The sequence below is a fragment of the Anomalospiza imberbis genome, chromosome 2 (genome assembly GCF_031753505.1).
Source record: "Anomalospiza imberbis isolate Cuckoo-Finch-1a 21T00152 chromosome 2, ASM3175350v1, whole genome shotgun sequence".
Taxonomy (NCBI): Eukaryota; Metazoa; Chordata; class Aves; order Passeriformes; family Viduidae; genus Anomalospiza; species Anomalospiza imberbis.
The window spans coordinates 52,093,116-52,108,002 of record NC_089682.1 but is presented as its reverse complement, the minus strand read 5'-3'; the positions used below and the strand labels follow the sequence as shown (position 1 = coordinate 52,108,002).

The following is a 14,887-nucleotide window of genomic DNA, read 5'->3' as shown; positions in this document are numbered from 1 at the left end:
AGGGTAACTCAATAATGATAATAATAAAAGTACGAGAACATGGTAAAGGCACTGCATTTTTATAAGGCCACACTATAAAGATATTTATAACAGTCAGTACCCTTATAATCTCCAAAACATAATCACAAACAACCATGAAATTAATATGCTTAGGAAACTGCTGGGCTTAATCCAGTGCAAGTTTAAATCAATGGAGGGACATCAGGGACACTGGACTGTGTCCAGAAGTGAGCGAATGAAAAGCACAGGACAGAGGGTAGTGCTCCAGACAGCATTCCTACAGAATATCAGATAGTGGCAGACCTTGCACAGGAATTATGAATGGAAAATCCTCAGTAAGGCAGAAATTGCCTCATTTTTGAGCTATTCTTGGCATATTTTTCAATACCAAATCTAAGGTCCCAAAACCGTAACTAAAGCTTTCCACAGGGCTTAGTGGGTTTACCATGAGTCAGGTTTAGTATAGCATCATTCTCTTCTTTGTGAATCCTGTTAAATTGTTTCCACTCTCTCACCAGAAACTCACTGTGTTTCCAGTAAAGGTGGATTAGGTGCAGACAAAAGGAAGCAAAAACCAGAATCTCAGTTGCCTGGCAGTAAAACATATGGATAGCTTCTGCAAACAGCTTAGATGTTTTGACTGCTTGAGTGCTGAAGGCCTGTACATGGGCTGTTTCAAACAGGACCAAACAAGAGAAAACCTTCACAATTCTTTGTTTGCCAGTGATTCTCAGTGGAATGTGTCTCCTGAGATTTCTCTACTTCCATGGACATTTTCAGTGGGTGTTGTATAAAGAGCATCTACCCCTGGATCTCCTAAGGATGTCCAAAATACTTTTGTGTCTCTCTCTCTGCCTTGGTCCTTGTGTGTACTCCCTGCTTATGGCTAGCTGGGAGACATTCCTCCTGCATATCTACATGCTTCTGACATGCTCTTCTCCTGACTCTTTCCTGGATAATAAAGACTATTCCAGCTTGACAAACCAACTCTCAAGAAATCCAGCAGACTTTAGATCTGTGTCCACATGGGGACAGAATATGAAGCTGATAATTTAAGGAAGCTGCCATGATTGTGACACATGCATGGAGCATGAAATGAGTTCTTGCTTGACTTAGAGAGGCAGTGGGATGATGCACTCACAGACACACATAGAGAGCAAGACCTCCTGTTCACTGTGACTTCAGCATCAGAGCACCACTGCTTCTTTCACTCTTTGTCTTCCTCTAATAGATAAGTAACACCCAGGCAGACAATAAATGAGACACTCATTGCACGGGGAGAACCTAAGCAACATGAAAATCTGTCAAAGTATGCTGATTTAATGAACACAATAATGATAAATATTATGTGCACAGAGGGAAATGGCTCAGCATAGTGGTGAAGTGCTGTGCAAATAAGAAACAATTTGGTTGCCACCTGAGAAATGTGGCAAATATATTAGCGGTTAGAGTTATATGCCTTCCAACATCATCTTAACATAAACTATTAATTTTATATTCTTTCCCTCTAACATGGTTAATAAGGCTGATAAAATATTTATTAGGTAACATAAAATATGCAGAACATCGCCTTTAATTGTGTGCTTGTCAGAGAAAACACATATTTAAAAAAAAGAAACAGCTTATGAAACTTTGCTAAAACACACTGATCTGGACTCAAGCAATGCCTATAGCTATGCACACATATTTTCCCCAAGAAAGTGTAACTAATTATTCAATATTCTTAATAATGATAACTATAATGAAGCCCCAGTAAACCTGGATAAATATATTTTTTTAAAGATCAGGTTGTGTGCACTAGATATAACAGTATACTGTGAATAAGTGGAGTGAAACCGGCAAAAGATATAAGACATCTGTCAGAATTTATGGTGTGCACAAACTCAGTAAATTGTTGGTCTTGAACAATTATAAATGTTCTTTTTCTGATGATTGGAACTAGATGGATGAGCTCTATTTTTACACAGGTTCATTGAAGGAGAAAAGCTGTTGACTATCAGCTGATGTGCACACTCACCAGGGACTAAGTGCAGTCAGGGCACATTTCCCTGGTCTGCAGTCAGCGCTTTACAGGCTGCTAGCTAAGGAGAAGTCTGTAGTAGAGACAATGAAGGCAGACAGCTCTTCCTTTGGGAAGCACCAGATCAACACAGCCTCTCCTATAATACATTGCTCACAGATAAGAAACTCAGGCACCATAACTTGAACAGAGACCAAATAAATATTCACACACAGACCACAGCTCCTGGGACCATGCCACAAGACATGGAATCAACCACCCTCTCTCCTCCCTGAATTGGCTCCAAGCCTTGATTCTCTGGCTTCAGCTTTATATGTTTTCTTCATTATAATCAGGTTGACAATGCAGGGGGAAATGGCAGGGGGATTTTTTTTTCACTGTGCATGGACTCCCTCCTCACCTGTTACATGATTAGGTGGTTACATAAATGACCCAATATGTCACATTCCACACCCGGGCACTGACCCTTGAAATAAACCAGGCAACATGACTCTGAGTAGCTGGAGGGTCTATTTGTGAGAGGATTTGCTGAGCAGGGCTGCATTATAGAATGTTCTTTCCATCTACATGACTGTGTTCATCAGTGGATCATCATTTGCAGGCAGAGACATTAAGACAGCCATGATGCTTAGAGTTTCCATGATCTGTTCCAAAACTGGATGCACATCAATGGGATACCAGTAATGTTTCCTTCATCTTCCTTTTTCCAAGTAAAAGGAAAAAGGGCAATCAATAACAAATGCACCAGCTTGGTTCCTTGTCTAGAAACAAGAAGATGACCTTGAATAAGATTTTGTCTCCCATCCCTCTCTTCACACTGGCTATCTGATCCAGAGCCCTCAGAAATCTGTGACAACTTTTAACCCAGAATTCAAAGGGCTCACAATCAGCCCTTTTTCATCTACCCTTTTCAAACATACCCAGCATTTTATGCAGCACAGTGTATTCAATAAATCTGGTGCCATTCATCTACAGACCACAAAGCATTTCACAGTCATTAACAACACACGGTAACAGAAGCAAATATTATTCAGTGGCTGATTCTATGGCTCCTGAAAATGAATCTAAGTGAGGGAAAGGAAATTATCCAGAATCACACTGAGTTAGTTTCATGACTGCAAAAGAAATCTTGCTCTCTCTGCCCTAAGGAATGTTTCATCTCCCTGCATAATGGATTCATTTTGAAAAGACTGTGAAGGCAACAGGTAGTGAACACCATCCCTGCTTCTTATGGCATCTTCCTGAGGGTGATTCTCAAATGTTGTCCTCTAACACATTATCAGAACATATTGTCCAATTCTCAGAAAGGGCAAAGCACCTGAGCAAGGCTGATGGTAATGCTAGTAGACCATCCAGTGATCCCCCAAGAGGTATTTGCCTCCGTGCTATAGGTCATTCAAGCATAATTGTCTAATTCACACAACCAGGAACAGTGCTGGTTTAGAGATTATGTATTCCACAAACTAATGTCCTGGTATCCTGTGCACTACAGGCTTGCAGATCTCCATAAGCAGAACACACCCACTTGGTTTTGGCCACCAGAAAAGAAAGCTTTTCTTCTTTTTTTTTTGTAATTTTTAACAGATATAAATAAATTACTACAAATGTAGACCAAAGTGAAAGCTAATGTGCATTGTTACTAATCCTTATTAGGATAAAAAACCCCTGATATCTCCTAATCAATGATAAAGCTCTGACTTGCAATTACAATTTATTCCCTGTCTCTACTGAAGGTGAGTTTGTATGAAATCTCATTACACGTCAGTTTGCAATGTTCTCCAGTTTCTCATGAGATATTGGATCTAACTGGTCTAGTATATTATTTCCCAGAAAAGGAGTGACAGAAAGGGAAGGGCAGGTATTGGGTTATCTGGGGGGGATCTCTCAGAGAAGCTGTGTGACATGATATCTTGCAGCTGTTTCAATGGATGGTCTCTCCTGCACTTTTCAAAGACAAATGATACACCAAACAGTCAAACTAGAATAGAGCAGCACTCTATTCTAGTTTACAGGAAGTCTGGGATTTAGGGAAAGGCAGGACACAGGGGACTTGAAAGCTGGCTGCAACTCCTGTACTTAAATTTAAGTTCCAAGCCCATCTAGAACCAATGCAAAGCTCTGGGGAAATGCAAGCTCTCGTTCTGAAGAAGCTAACAGAGCTCTATGGCTGTACCAGGGTCTCTACCTTCTGTATTCATTCATATGCGAATGCTATGAGCTCTCTAGCTCATAGCAGGAACTACATTTTGAACATTCTTGTCTTTCATTTATTTACTTGTGCTTAATCCAGTCCATGACCAATTCCTCTTGAGGCTGGAAAGGGTGACCTCAGTTCATTTAGAAGCAATCCGCATATATTTCAGCTTAGCTCATTTGGTAGCATCATATTCAGTTTGAAGGATTATTTATAACCAAAATGTAACCTTTAATATTGATACTTGTTTCTTGAAAGGTTGAAAGAATGAAAAGTACATAGGAAATAATATATAAACTCAATGTAAACTCCTATAAACACAGCTACTTCACTTTATCACACATTCCCAGCTCATGAGGTTTTTGGATGGACAAAATCAGGGTTCCCTAATTTTCACAGGCCTGAACAAGTAAGCAAAATTATATTATTTAAAAATAAGTCCACCATGCAGGTGAAAAAGAGAAGTATTTTCCTTGCTTTCCTTAGTACTGAAAGACAAAAACTGGCTCTCAGCCGAAAATGAGCTTCAGCTCAAAGTAGCTTTATTAAGTAAAGCTGACATCTTACAAGGTAAAAGTTTCCAGTGTTGTTCTTAAATGAAACCATACCTGTAATAGCTTAACTGCCGACAGGTTTTAAAGATGGGGAACCAACACCAGAATATGTGTTGGCATGCAAAAGCACACACTCCACATGCTGCCACCAGAAACAGTTTCCTTCAAAATGAAAAGAAATGAGAACAGTAAACACAAGATTCTTAGAATGCACAAATGGTAGATACTTTGGATCCTTTACCTTCTTCATTGAACCTTGCAGTATTTTTACTTCAGATACAAAAAATGTAGCCAGCAGAGAAGGTATTTGTACAAATTTTTCATCACTAGGGATCTCCAAGACAGTATTAGGTCAGTCACCTGGAAGTGAGTATCGAGAAAATATTTTCTTCTTCCTTTCTGCTGTGACCAAGAAAGCTATCTTAGCTACATGTGTTGATAATGAAGATAGAGCATGTGTAGGTTTCTGATATATTCTTATTTTTACATGTTGAACTCCCATATCTTGATACTCTCACATTTTGGGAGCCAACCCAGCAATTTAATTAGTAAAAACACCTTCCCATAATGCTTCAGCCTAATTAGACTGGGAAAGTCACTGTCTGGAAAAGGTGTATTGCAATCATATGGCCCCTCAAAACCATATGGATTTTTTAAATGGCTTCTCTATGAGGTCTTGTAAGGGGAAGCTGTCCCTAGCCTTCAGCTGTTAGGAAAAGCAATTACTCCTACCTATTGCTACAGGCCAAGCAGGTCATTAAAAATAGCTAATGGCTTAGTCAGCCACCAAACCTTGTCACTTGCCCTGTGCATCCTATTACATTCTCTCAGCACACTGGAATTAAATGTAATTAGCTAATGACAATCAATCACATTTTTTCATCAAGGAAGAAAATTAGGGGAGTAATTGGGTAAAAGATGATTTATATGGCCCTTTCTGACACAGGAGCAAAGAATAGTTTTTACATCATAACACCATCAAATCTTTTCAATATAACTTAAAGTTCTGCCAAGCCATAATTCTCACTTGGACTTTTCTCACACTATTATAGGTTAAAAAAAGGAAGAAATAAAATATAAAAGCATGTGGGTGTGTGTAGATACACAAGGGAATAGTCACTCAGTTTGTTCGTCCTAGACATAATAAATCTTTGTATAAAATGGTAGGCTGGAATGATTTTCAGTTAAGAACTGATCTCATTAATCAATTAAAAATAAATTTGCTAATCTGTTGTTAGCAAAATTACCCTTGGGCCATAATTTTGCTGGTACCTGTGGACTCCTTTTTGTCCTTTCTGTCTTCTATTTTACTGTTAAAGTGCCAACCTTCTTGATCATTTTATAACGACAAAAAGGCATCTATAGCAGAGACAAAGAAACAAAACAAAGATGGCATGAAAAATAAATTGCACAAAAATGAATAAGTGCAACCAATAAAGTAACTAAAATTAAGCTGCGGGAAAGCACTTGCAATGATGAGGAGAGAACAGGGAGTTAATCTGTCTGTGGCGATGAGTGATTCACCATGGCTGTAATATTTCCCATGGCCAATCTAAATCTGGCCCAGTTCACAGTGATCAAAAGCTGGTACAATCTAGAGTGATGTTTGCTGGCTTTATAAATCAGCTGATGGTTTAAATCTAATTCTTCTCAGAGGGCAGAAGTTGGTAGTTAAGGATGCTGCCCAGGAAGCTCAGAAGACCAATGGTTATTTGCCCAAGCAAAACCTTTCCTGCTCATTTGTTCTCATCACAGCTCAAGGGGACCAATCAACTGAACACTGCAGGGCCACATCTGACCATTATTTGTGTACTGAAACTATTTGTGTAGTAACACACCTCTATTCCCCGTCAGGCAATAAGAATACAAATAAAGAGAATAAACATACAAAATTTCTAATCAACTCAAAGGCCATTTTTTCTGTCCCTGAGAGGAAATTCACTAAATATTCACTTTCTCATACTACATTTATTGCATTTCATTAACACCAGATGAAACAGAAAGTCTCTAAAACCAGGATAATATTTCATTAATTCCCCAAATGCTGGCTTTGCAAACTCAAGCACGCCTTTAGCAGCAAATTAAGGCTTTCTTCTAGCACCAATCAGTGCAGTCTGCAGTCCTGCATGATGTGACACAGCCACAGATCCCTCTCTCTTTACATGAGGGTCATGTCATGGCTGTCCATAAACCTCTGAATCTGATGGACTGCCATCACAGGGTTAAATCCCAGTTCATATCTTGCTGACTGCATGGGAAGCACATAATATTCAGTTCTCTCTCTAATGAAGAAGTCTATTTGGAGAGCTAGAAGGAAGCACAATCTGTAAATATTTATAGTGTTTGTCAAAACTACAATGCACATGGGACTCAGAATGCATCCCACGAGCCAGACTGCACACTGAAGTAGCTCCATGTTCACTTGTCAGAGAAGAATGGCTCCCTCACACCCCTGCACCACTTAGCCAAAACCTGCTGAAGAAGCCAGTCACAGAACCAGTCTTACCACCCAGCAACTGTGGGTAAGGAAAGGTTGTATCAGGCATTTCACCTGAAAATCTCCTGCTCTGGAATTCATATCCAGGACCTTTCAACAGTGTTCTGATTTAGTCCATGGCTAATACACAACCTGTAGGCAGCCAGTTCAGTTTCATAATTGTACCCTCTGCATACTGAAACTGAAATGAAAAGTAAACACATCTCTTACTTCATACTTTAGTACCCATCCACCTCAAATAGGAGAGTGCCAAAGGAAAAAAAGGCAGAAGTGAAACATATACTTTGCATATGATGCTGGATCAGCAATGAAAATTTCAGCCCAAGGAAGGGCAGAAGCCTTGTAACAAATGTTTTCTCTAGTTATCAAATTGGGAAAATTATATATTGTAGTTTTAGAGGGGAAGGCACACAAAAGCAGCTGCTAACAAGGTGCTGACAAAGTGCTGTAAGGTGCAAATCAACCACTGTCACTACAGTGGACTGCTGCCTCTAGACATTCCTCTTATAGTGCTGTGAGGCTACACAAAGGGTGGTCAGGAAAAGTACAAAAGCTTACACACCACAGCACAAAAGAAAAAACCTGTTCAAGTGGAGATTTGCAGCAAGGATGGAAGAAGGCTTAGAAAGTTTCTACAGCCTGCTGATATTGCTAACATTTGCCATTCAGATTGACCTTCTATTGGAAAACTAACGTTAAAACTTGCTGTTGTAACCAATTTGCATTAGAAATGTACAGTAAACCAATTAAGTCTTCTAATACTTAATGAAAGTAGCTCCACTCGGTGTAATTTTGCACTTTCTTTGCCTCTCAGATCTTTCATATTCTTCCTTATGATCCATTCTAAAAGATTCTCATCAAGAATTAAATTCAGGAGGTTGTTATGGAACAAGCACAGGAGCACAGATTGTGTGTCATAGGTTTCCAAGCTTCTCAGCAAGCTCATACTTGCAGGCTGGCTGCTGCTCCCCGAATATTTGTAGGTGCCTTCTTCTAGAAAAGCAGTGCGCTGTGTCAGGTCTGTGCTCCAGAGCAGAAGTTTCCAGGGCAGAAGCTGGACAGAGCAGCAAGGACCATGCCTGTGGCACAAAGGGGAAGCCTGCAGCCTTCATACAGAGAGCTCAGCACCTGCTGCCTACCATTCTCTGCCTTCAGTCATAATTCTGTGTCTCCCCAGCTTTTCCATGAGTCTCCTCCAAAAGCTGAAGCAGCAGTAACACATGCAGGTACTGCTGTGCCCTGTCTGGAGTGCAGCTGGCTCGACTGGCATCTTTCTGTCAGTTAGCCAGAGAGCATTTGCATTTTCAAGCTATCACCCACAGTGACTTCACGGAAAGAACAAGTATTATCCAGCACTATTCAATAGCATTAATCATAACACAAATCCTGTTCTTGGGCTCATTTACTGCATTCCAGGCTTGTCCTGGTGCCTGACTCACACTTAACCACAAATTCCCACTCTTCTTCACCACTGAATAGTAATTTGATGGACACTGGGGTTACTACCAGCAGGACAGCCTTTCAAGCCAGTTGGCATGTCAAGAGCTACTGATTTTATTAGTGCCTCTAGAAACTTAGAAAAAGCAATCTCTAGGGTTTTGTAGCCGGAATGCAGTTCCCAGAGCTTCTGCTACCCAGGCTGCCTTGTAGTGTTCTTGGAATCAGCTCTGGGGCTGAAGGATGGCAAAATGACACCAGGCACAGCTCCAGCAGAAAAAGAGGTTGCAAAGATTTGTCTCCACACTGCAGACAGGCTGGCAAATGAGTTACCTGCAGAACCTACCGCCCTGTATCCTACACGTACAGTGAATTGTCGGCTTGGTTTCCTGGAAATGTTACTTTGTTTCTTTCCTAAACACAGCTCTGAGATCAGATGAGAGCTAATTCTACCATAGAATTAGTTCAAACTAACATTCATATGTATCCAAGAAGAAAATCAAAACTCTACTTGGCATTTTCTGATGGCAACAGCTTGTTTGCTGCTTTTAGAGCTACAGCTGTACACAGCTGTCCGTGCTCAAGTGCTGCAGAACACCCAGCAGCCACTCAGCTCTTCACAAGCCTGTTCTCTGCCTTGCAGTTATTTTGTTCCTTGCTAGGCTGCTCTTATGGCCAGATGTTGCTATAATACAAGTAATCTGCTCTGGAGGCTTGGTGGATGTTGCACAGGTCAACATGAGATGGGGGGGGGGATAATATAAAAACATCCCAACCTGACCTACAAACTTAAGGGTCACCTTCACAATCATATTCCTTCTATCAAGTAGGATTTATGTGTTTGCATAACCTCACCATTGCCAGAGAGGGACAGCAATAAGCATCTCAACTTAACCTCACAGCAGAACTAAAACTTAAATATACATGTCTCAGTATGATCTAGACTTGCAATATGGGAAACCTTGGCTGGAGGCAAGAGAATGAAAAACCCTCAAATCATGAACTGGAACAAAACAAGTGGAATGCAAGAAGGTCCTTTAAACAAGCATGGCAGTACCGAATTTTGTTTTAAATTATGCAGAAAAAATGGGAGCATAGCCAGAAAACTCAGACAGATGGATTTTCTTCTCTGTCAAATTAAACTAGCCTGCAGATTAATAACTAAAACAAGTATTTTTTCAGCACCCTATGATGTTCATTTTTCTCTTAATTAACTGCACACTAATAGTGCAATTGTTGCACCAATGCTGGGTTGTACTTCTTTGATCCAGTACTATAGATTGGCAGCAGAAATTTTTACCAGATTTCTTCCTTGCCTTCAGTAACAGAAGAAACTGCATTTCATATCGTGCTTACATAAAGAAAACTTCCTCAAATTCTGATGGTTGACTTAAAAAAGTGATGGTTCTTCCTCTGGTGTCAGTGTAACTCATATTCTTTCCAATTCCTTTCACTAAATTTCATATCTAAGGGGAGGTTAAGACCTACCACTCTGACCTAGCAATAGATGTAAGTTTTGTGGTTAAGCCCTCAGGGCTGAACTGAGGTCTAAAACTATAGTTCTCTGCCTGTGATTAAGCAGGCCTAAAGAAAGGAAAAGAAAGGAAGGTAAAAAGAAGGAAGAAGAAATAAAAAGGAGAAGAAGAAGGAAGAGGAAAAGCCCAAGAAAATAGAAAGGAGAAAAGAAAACAACAGTTTGGTTAACAATATGGTTGTATAGATATGCATTTCAATCTGAGCATTGTGCAATATCCTTGGTTTGCTTGATTTGTTGCCTCTGTTAAAGGTGAGATTTCATTTTTCTGCTTAGCCTAACAATATTTCTAATAAGAAGCATGATTAGGCAATCACTGGGAAACTAAATCTCTTTGGAAGAGAAGGATAATTCTTTAGAAAAGAAAGCACAGTAGGCCCCATGAGATAAGTCATTCCTGATTCAGACTAAGTAAGTGTTTACATATAACTTTTACAATACCCTGTAATTGTTTATGCCTTTTATGTGAGAACTAGATAGTAGGGACAAAAAAACCTTTATGAATTCCTTTAAAACAGATATAGTCAATTTTAGAATAACCCTGTGGCATGCACAGTGTGAGAAAGGTATAAATATGGCAAAAATATTTAGTAAAACTTGTGACCACAGTTACAAATTAGTCAGGAAATAAACATAAATTGGAACACATCTGACCTCCCAGCATTAGCTTTTAAAAAAAACATTAAGGATCCAAAATGCAAATAATGAAATGAAAATTGCTTCACTTATTGTCATTAAGTTGAATGTATAGACACTTTTGCAAATGCCATGAGGCACCTCTGGGCATTCTTAGGGATCTAATTGTGTTTAGAAACACGACATCTGTCAATTAAGAAGCAAGTTCTGTAAGCAAGCTGCTGGGATTATGATGGTGCCAGTGTATCAGTCTGTACACAGTCGTACATGACCTGACAAACACATAGTTACAGCTTCCCACTCACCCCCTACATTTACATCATTCTTCAGCCTCACAAAGTCCCAGTTTCTAAACTGGAATAGTCTTCAATTCAAGATACTAGCAGCAGTTTGGGATGAAAAAAAAAATGAGCCCCAGACACTGCTATGTGGCATTTTACTCTTTTAGATTGCAGCACTGCTTCTCAGAACACAATTTAGGATCATCAATAACACCTTCCCAATGGAAATCGCCTGCCCTTGGTGCAGTGCTGAGATCTGTGGATTGCTGGGGTGCCTCCTCCCCCTCCTCCTGCCTTCACTTCAGGGCTCGAGGTGTTTATCACACTCCTTTCGCTCACTCCTCCCGGCAGGGCAACATTTGGTCCTTTATTCCACAGCCTCTCCCTGTGGCTGTGGGGCTCAGCTGTGTCCTGTCATGGTCGTTTGGAGCTGTCTGGAACCGGCTGTGCCCAGCAAGGGACACCTCTGTCCTCTCCTCACAGGGGCCACCCTGCAGTCCCTGCTGCCAAAACCTGACAGCAGTACCAAATACAGTCGGTGCTGTCAACAATTTTCACTGGAGACTGGTCCACGACTGAGAGCTAAGAACTGTGAGCTGGTGTGTTGGAGGGAAAATAATCAGCTCCCACCACGACCAGTTCTGAGGCATGTGCACACTAATAAGGAAAAGATACAAACAACCTATATTGACATTACTCACAATTTATTTCCATGGCTGAGCCTCTGCTGGCCGTCCTCACCTCCAAGCAGGTATATTCACAGAACCCTCTCAGGGACAAGGCAAGGCAATTATCCACTGCTTCAGCAAAGTGAGAGATGACCTGATCCAATAGGCTCAGGGCAAAATCACTACATTTTAGTTGCCATCATATCTCCTGGGTTTGAGGTCAGTCTTCAATCTGAAGTATTTGTTCTCTAATCACAAACCTTCAAAATTGGAAAAAAAAGAAAAAAAAAATCAACAAATTACCATTCAGAACTGAGAAATTATTAAATTTTCACCCTGTACTTATGACACAGGTTGACAATTGTAGAGCTGTGCTGCTACAGTAACACTACCATCATCTACTTCTAAGTGGTGCGCCTCCATGAAAGACAGCACACTGGGCAAATTTATACCTGCTCATCTGCACCTACCATTAACATGGGTGTGCAAATATCTGCTTCTACCATCACCACATACAGCTTTCCCTGCAGTTATACTGGATATTGGAAATGCAGCAATATCACATTTTGGTGTCTCTCTGTATTTCCATGCTAGTCACTTAGGAACTCATCTTGTGAGAAGAAAAATGAAATATCTTCCTTTAAGAAAAGCCACATTGTCTTAGAGATGGCAGACCTCTGTTTTTCCACTAATCAGATATGTTTCCATCACACCACAATAAGCTTTTAGCATAGCTACACACTAAGGGAACAGTTTTGTGTCCCTGCTGCCCTGCTACTTTCCTTATTATGATAATAAAAATAACCCCAAACCTGGAGCATCAGCTATGCAGAAACTCTTCACCAGAAATCTAATTGCAGCCATCCTCATGCCCACCACAGAAGACATTAGAAAGCTCCTAGAGGCAGGAAGCTTGGGGACAAAATGGATAAATACCATTAGGCACCAAGTGAAAAGTTTTTCCATTGCATGTACCTGAAGTATCTTTTCCTCAGTCATTTCCACTCTCAGCAGGTAAGCAAGCAGAACAGCATGAGAGCAGAACAGCATTCTGGCACTACTGCAGCTTGTACAAGCATTAGCTCTAAGCTTGAGCTGAAATTTCATACTAGAAACAGTTATTAAGGCCTCTTACAAATGTAAATCATAGGCAAAACAGCCATTTCAGCAGGGTCTTTATGTGCATTTGAATAGCCATTCTAAAGTAACGGCTCTTTCACACAGATATTTCTTGTGTCTTGAAGCTGGGATGAAGATCTGGGAACAAAATATTCTTGCATGGAAAAACAGCACTACTTGGTAATTAAGCACATTGTGATTCACAACACCAGAGGAATGCCAGCAAGGCAGGATTGTCTTCTGATTAGGATAAAAAAAAAGGATTCAGAAAACAAATCGGGTTTCTCTATGGTACTCTTGTGAGACTCTTTAAGGCTCTATTCTCTGCCCACAAAACAGGAAGAACAGTGCTCCCTTGTGAGACAGAGAAATTGATCTCATTTGTAGTGTCCAGACTCTGCTCTATATGCTATTAAATATTATTACATGCTACTAATAAAGCTGAGTTTATTGTGGTGGCAGGTGCAATCAGTGTCATGACATCCCAATAATGTTGTGGAAAACATAAGAAAAAGCAAAACCTGTAACAGAATGGATATCTATGATGGTTTTGGCTGAGACAGTTAATTTTCTTTATAGTAGCTAGTATGAGGCTGTATTTTGAATTTGTGCTGGAAACAGTGTTGATATCACAGGGATGTTTTGAGCAGTGCTTGCACAGAGCCAAGGCCTTTTCTGCTTCTCACACCACCAGTGAGTGGGCTGGGAACGTACAAGAAGTTGAAAAGGGACACAGCTGGGACAGCTGACCCCAACTGACCACAGGGATATTTCAGACTATGTAGCATTGTGCCCAGCATATAAAGCAAGTAGAAGAAGAAGGAAGGGGGGGGACACATGTTACACATGATGGAGCCCTGCTTTCCTGGAGATAACTGAACACCTGCCTGCCCATGGGAAGTGATGAATGAAGGAACAAATTAATTCCATGTTTTGATTTATTTGCACATGTTGCTTTTACTTTACCTATTAAACTATATCTCAACCACAAATTTTCTCACTTTTGCTCTTCAGATTCTCTCCCTCATCCCACTGGAGGGGGAATGAGTGAGTGGTTGTGTGGTGCTTAGTTGCCAGCAGTGATTAAACCACAAGAAATCTGAGGAAAACATGCTTTGTACAAATGTTTGAATGCTCCATGGACCATTTGTGATAAATGAGCTGTGGATTCTGGAAAAAAAGAGTTGGGTAAAAGTAACTGGCCAAATAGAAGAAGGAGCACCCTGTCAAATAGCACAACAGAAAGTGCCATGGCAAATATTTTCATGGCACATATCACTAACCTTCCTCTCCTATGTCAAGTCTAGACCCAAAAAGAAAGAATAGGGTGCAAACGTTTTCCATCTGCTCTTTAGCTTTATAAAGATGGAAGTGAAATAATGACTCTGAAGAAGAGCATCTGAAACATACTAGCAAAACAAGCTAAGAAAAAGTGCCTGTAGCCAGAGCTCCCCTGTGCTGCAAAGTTTAAGGGTCACTTCAGTGAACCAGAAGAGCATTCAAGAAGCAGCCAAAAGCCTTAATAAACTGAAGCACCCTGAGCAATCTGGGGAATTAGGAATTGGTTTATGTGGGGCTTTTTCTGGAGTTCACCACCTTGTCTACAGGAAGAAATAAATGAAAAGTTATTCTAGCGGTTATGGGCTGGTGAGGTGTGAAATGTGTCGCGTGCAGCTGCCTGCTCAATCACAGATTTCACTAACACACAATACCACCTAGGCAGCCGCTGCCCTCAGTTGTGCTCCCAGTGTAGCATACAACCTTTTTTTTCTAAAGGTACTAAAATGCCATTGACCTAACACTGTAGTTTGAAAAACCCTCAGCTTTCTTGCTGGATTATATTTCTCTTCAGATACAAGAATGTGTAGATGTGGAGCTTTGGGTCTTTTCCAACCTAAATGGTCCTAAAATTCTATGAAATTATGCAAACACCCCTGCAAAAATAAC

At 40.4% G+C, this 14,887-nt stretch overlaps 1 long non-coding RNA gene across 11 annotated transcripts in view; it reads right to left on the bottom strand.

The window, feature by feature from the left end:
- Window positions 1-14,887, bottom strand: part of LOC137468859 (uncharacterized) — a 153,031-nt gene that overhangs the window by 135,147 nt on the left and 2,997 nt on the right. For 4 of the 11 annotated variants that reach the window (XR_010996215.1, XR_010996212.1, XR_010996213.1 and 1 more), the window contains exons 2-3: window positions 14,736-14,874; window positions 11,855-11,950 (exon numbers count right to left, since the gene is read on the bottom strand). The exons of 5 other annotated variants lie outside the window; for them this stretch is intronic. This is a non-coding gene — a long non-coding RNA (uncharacterized lncRNA). The remainder of the gene's footprint in view (window positions 1-11,854; window positions 11,951-14,735; window positions 14,875-14,887) is intronic. 2 more of the 11 variants (XR_010996219.1, XR_010996214.1) reach the window with 1 other exon arrangement.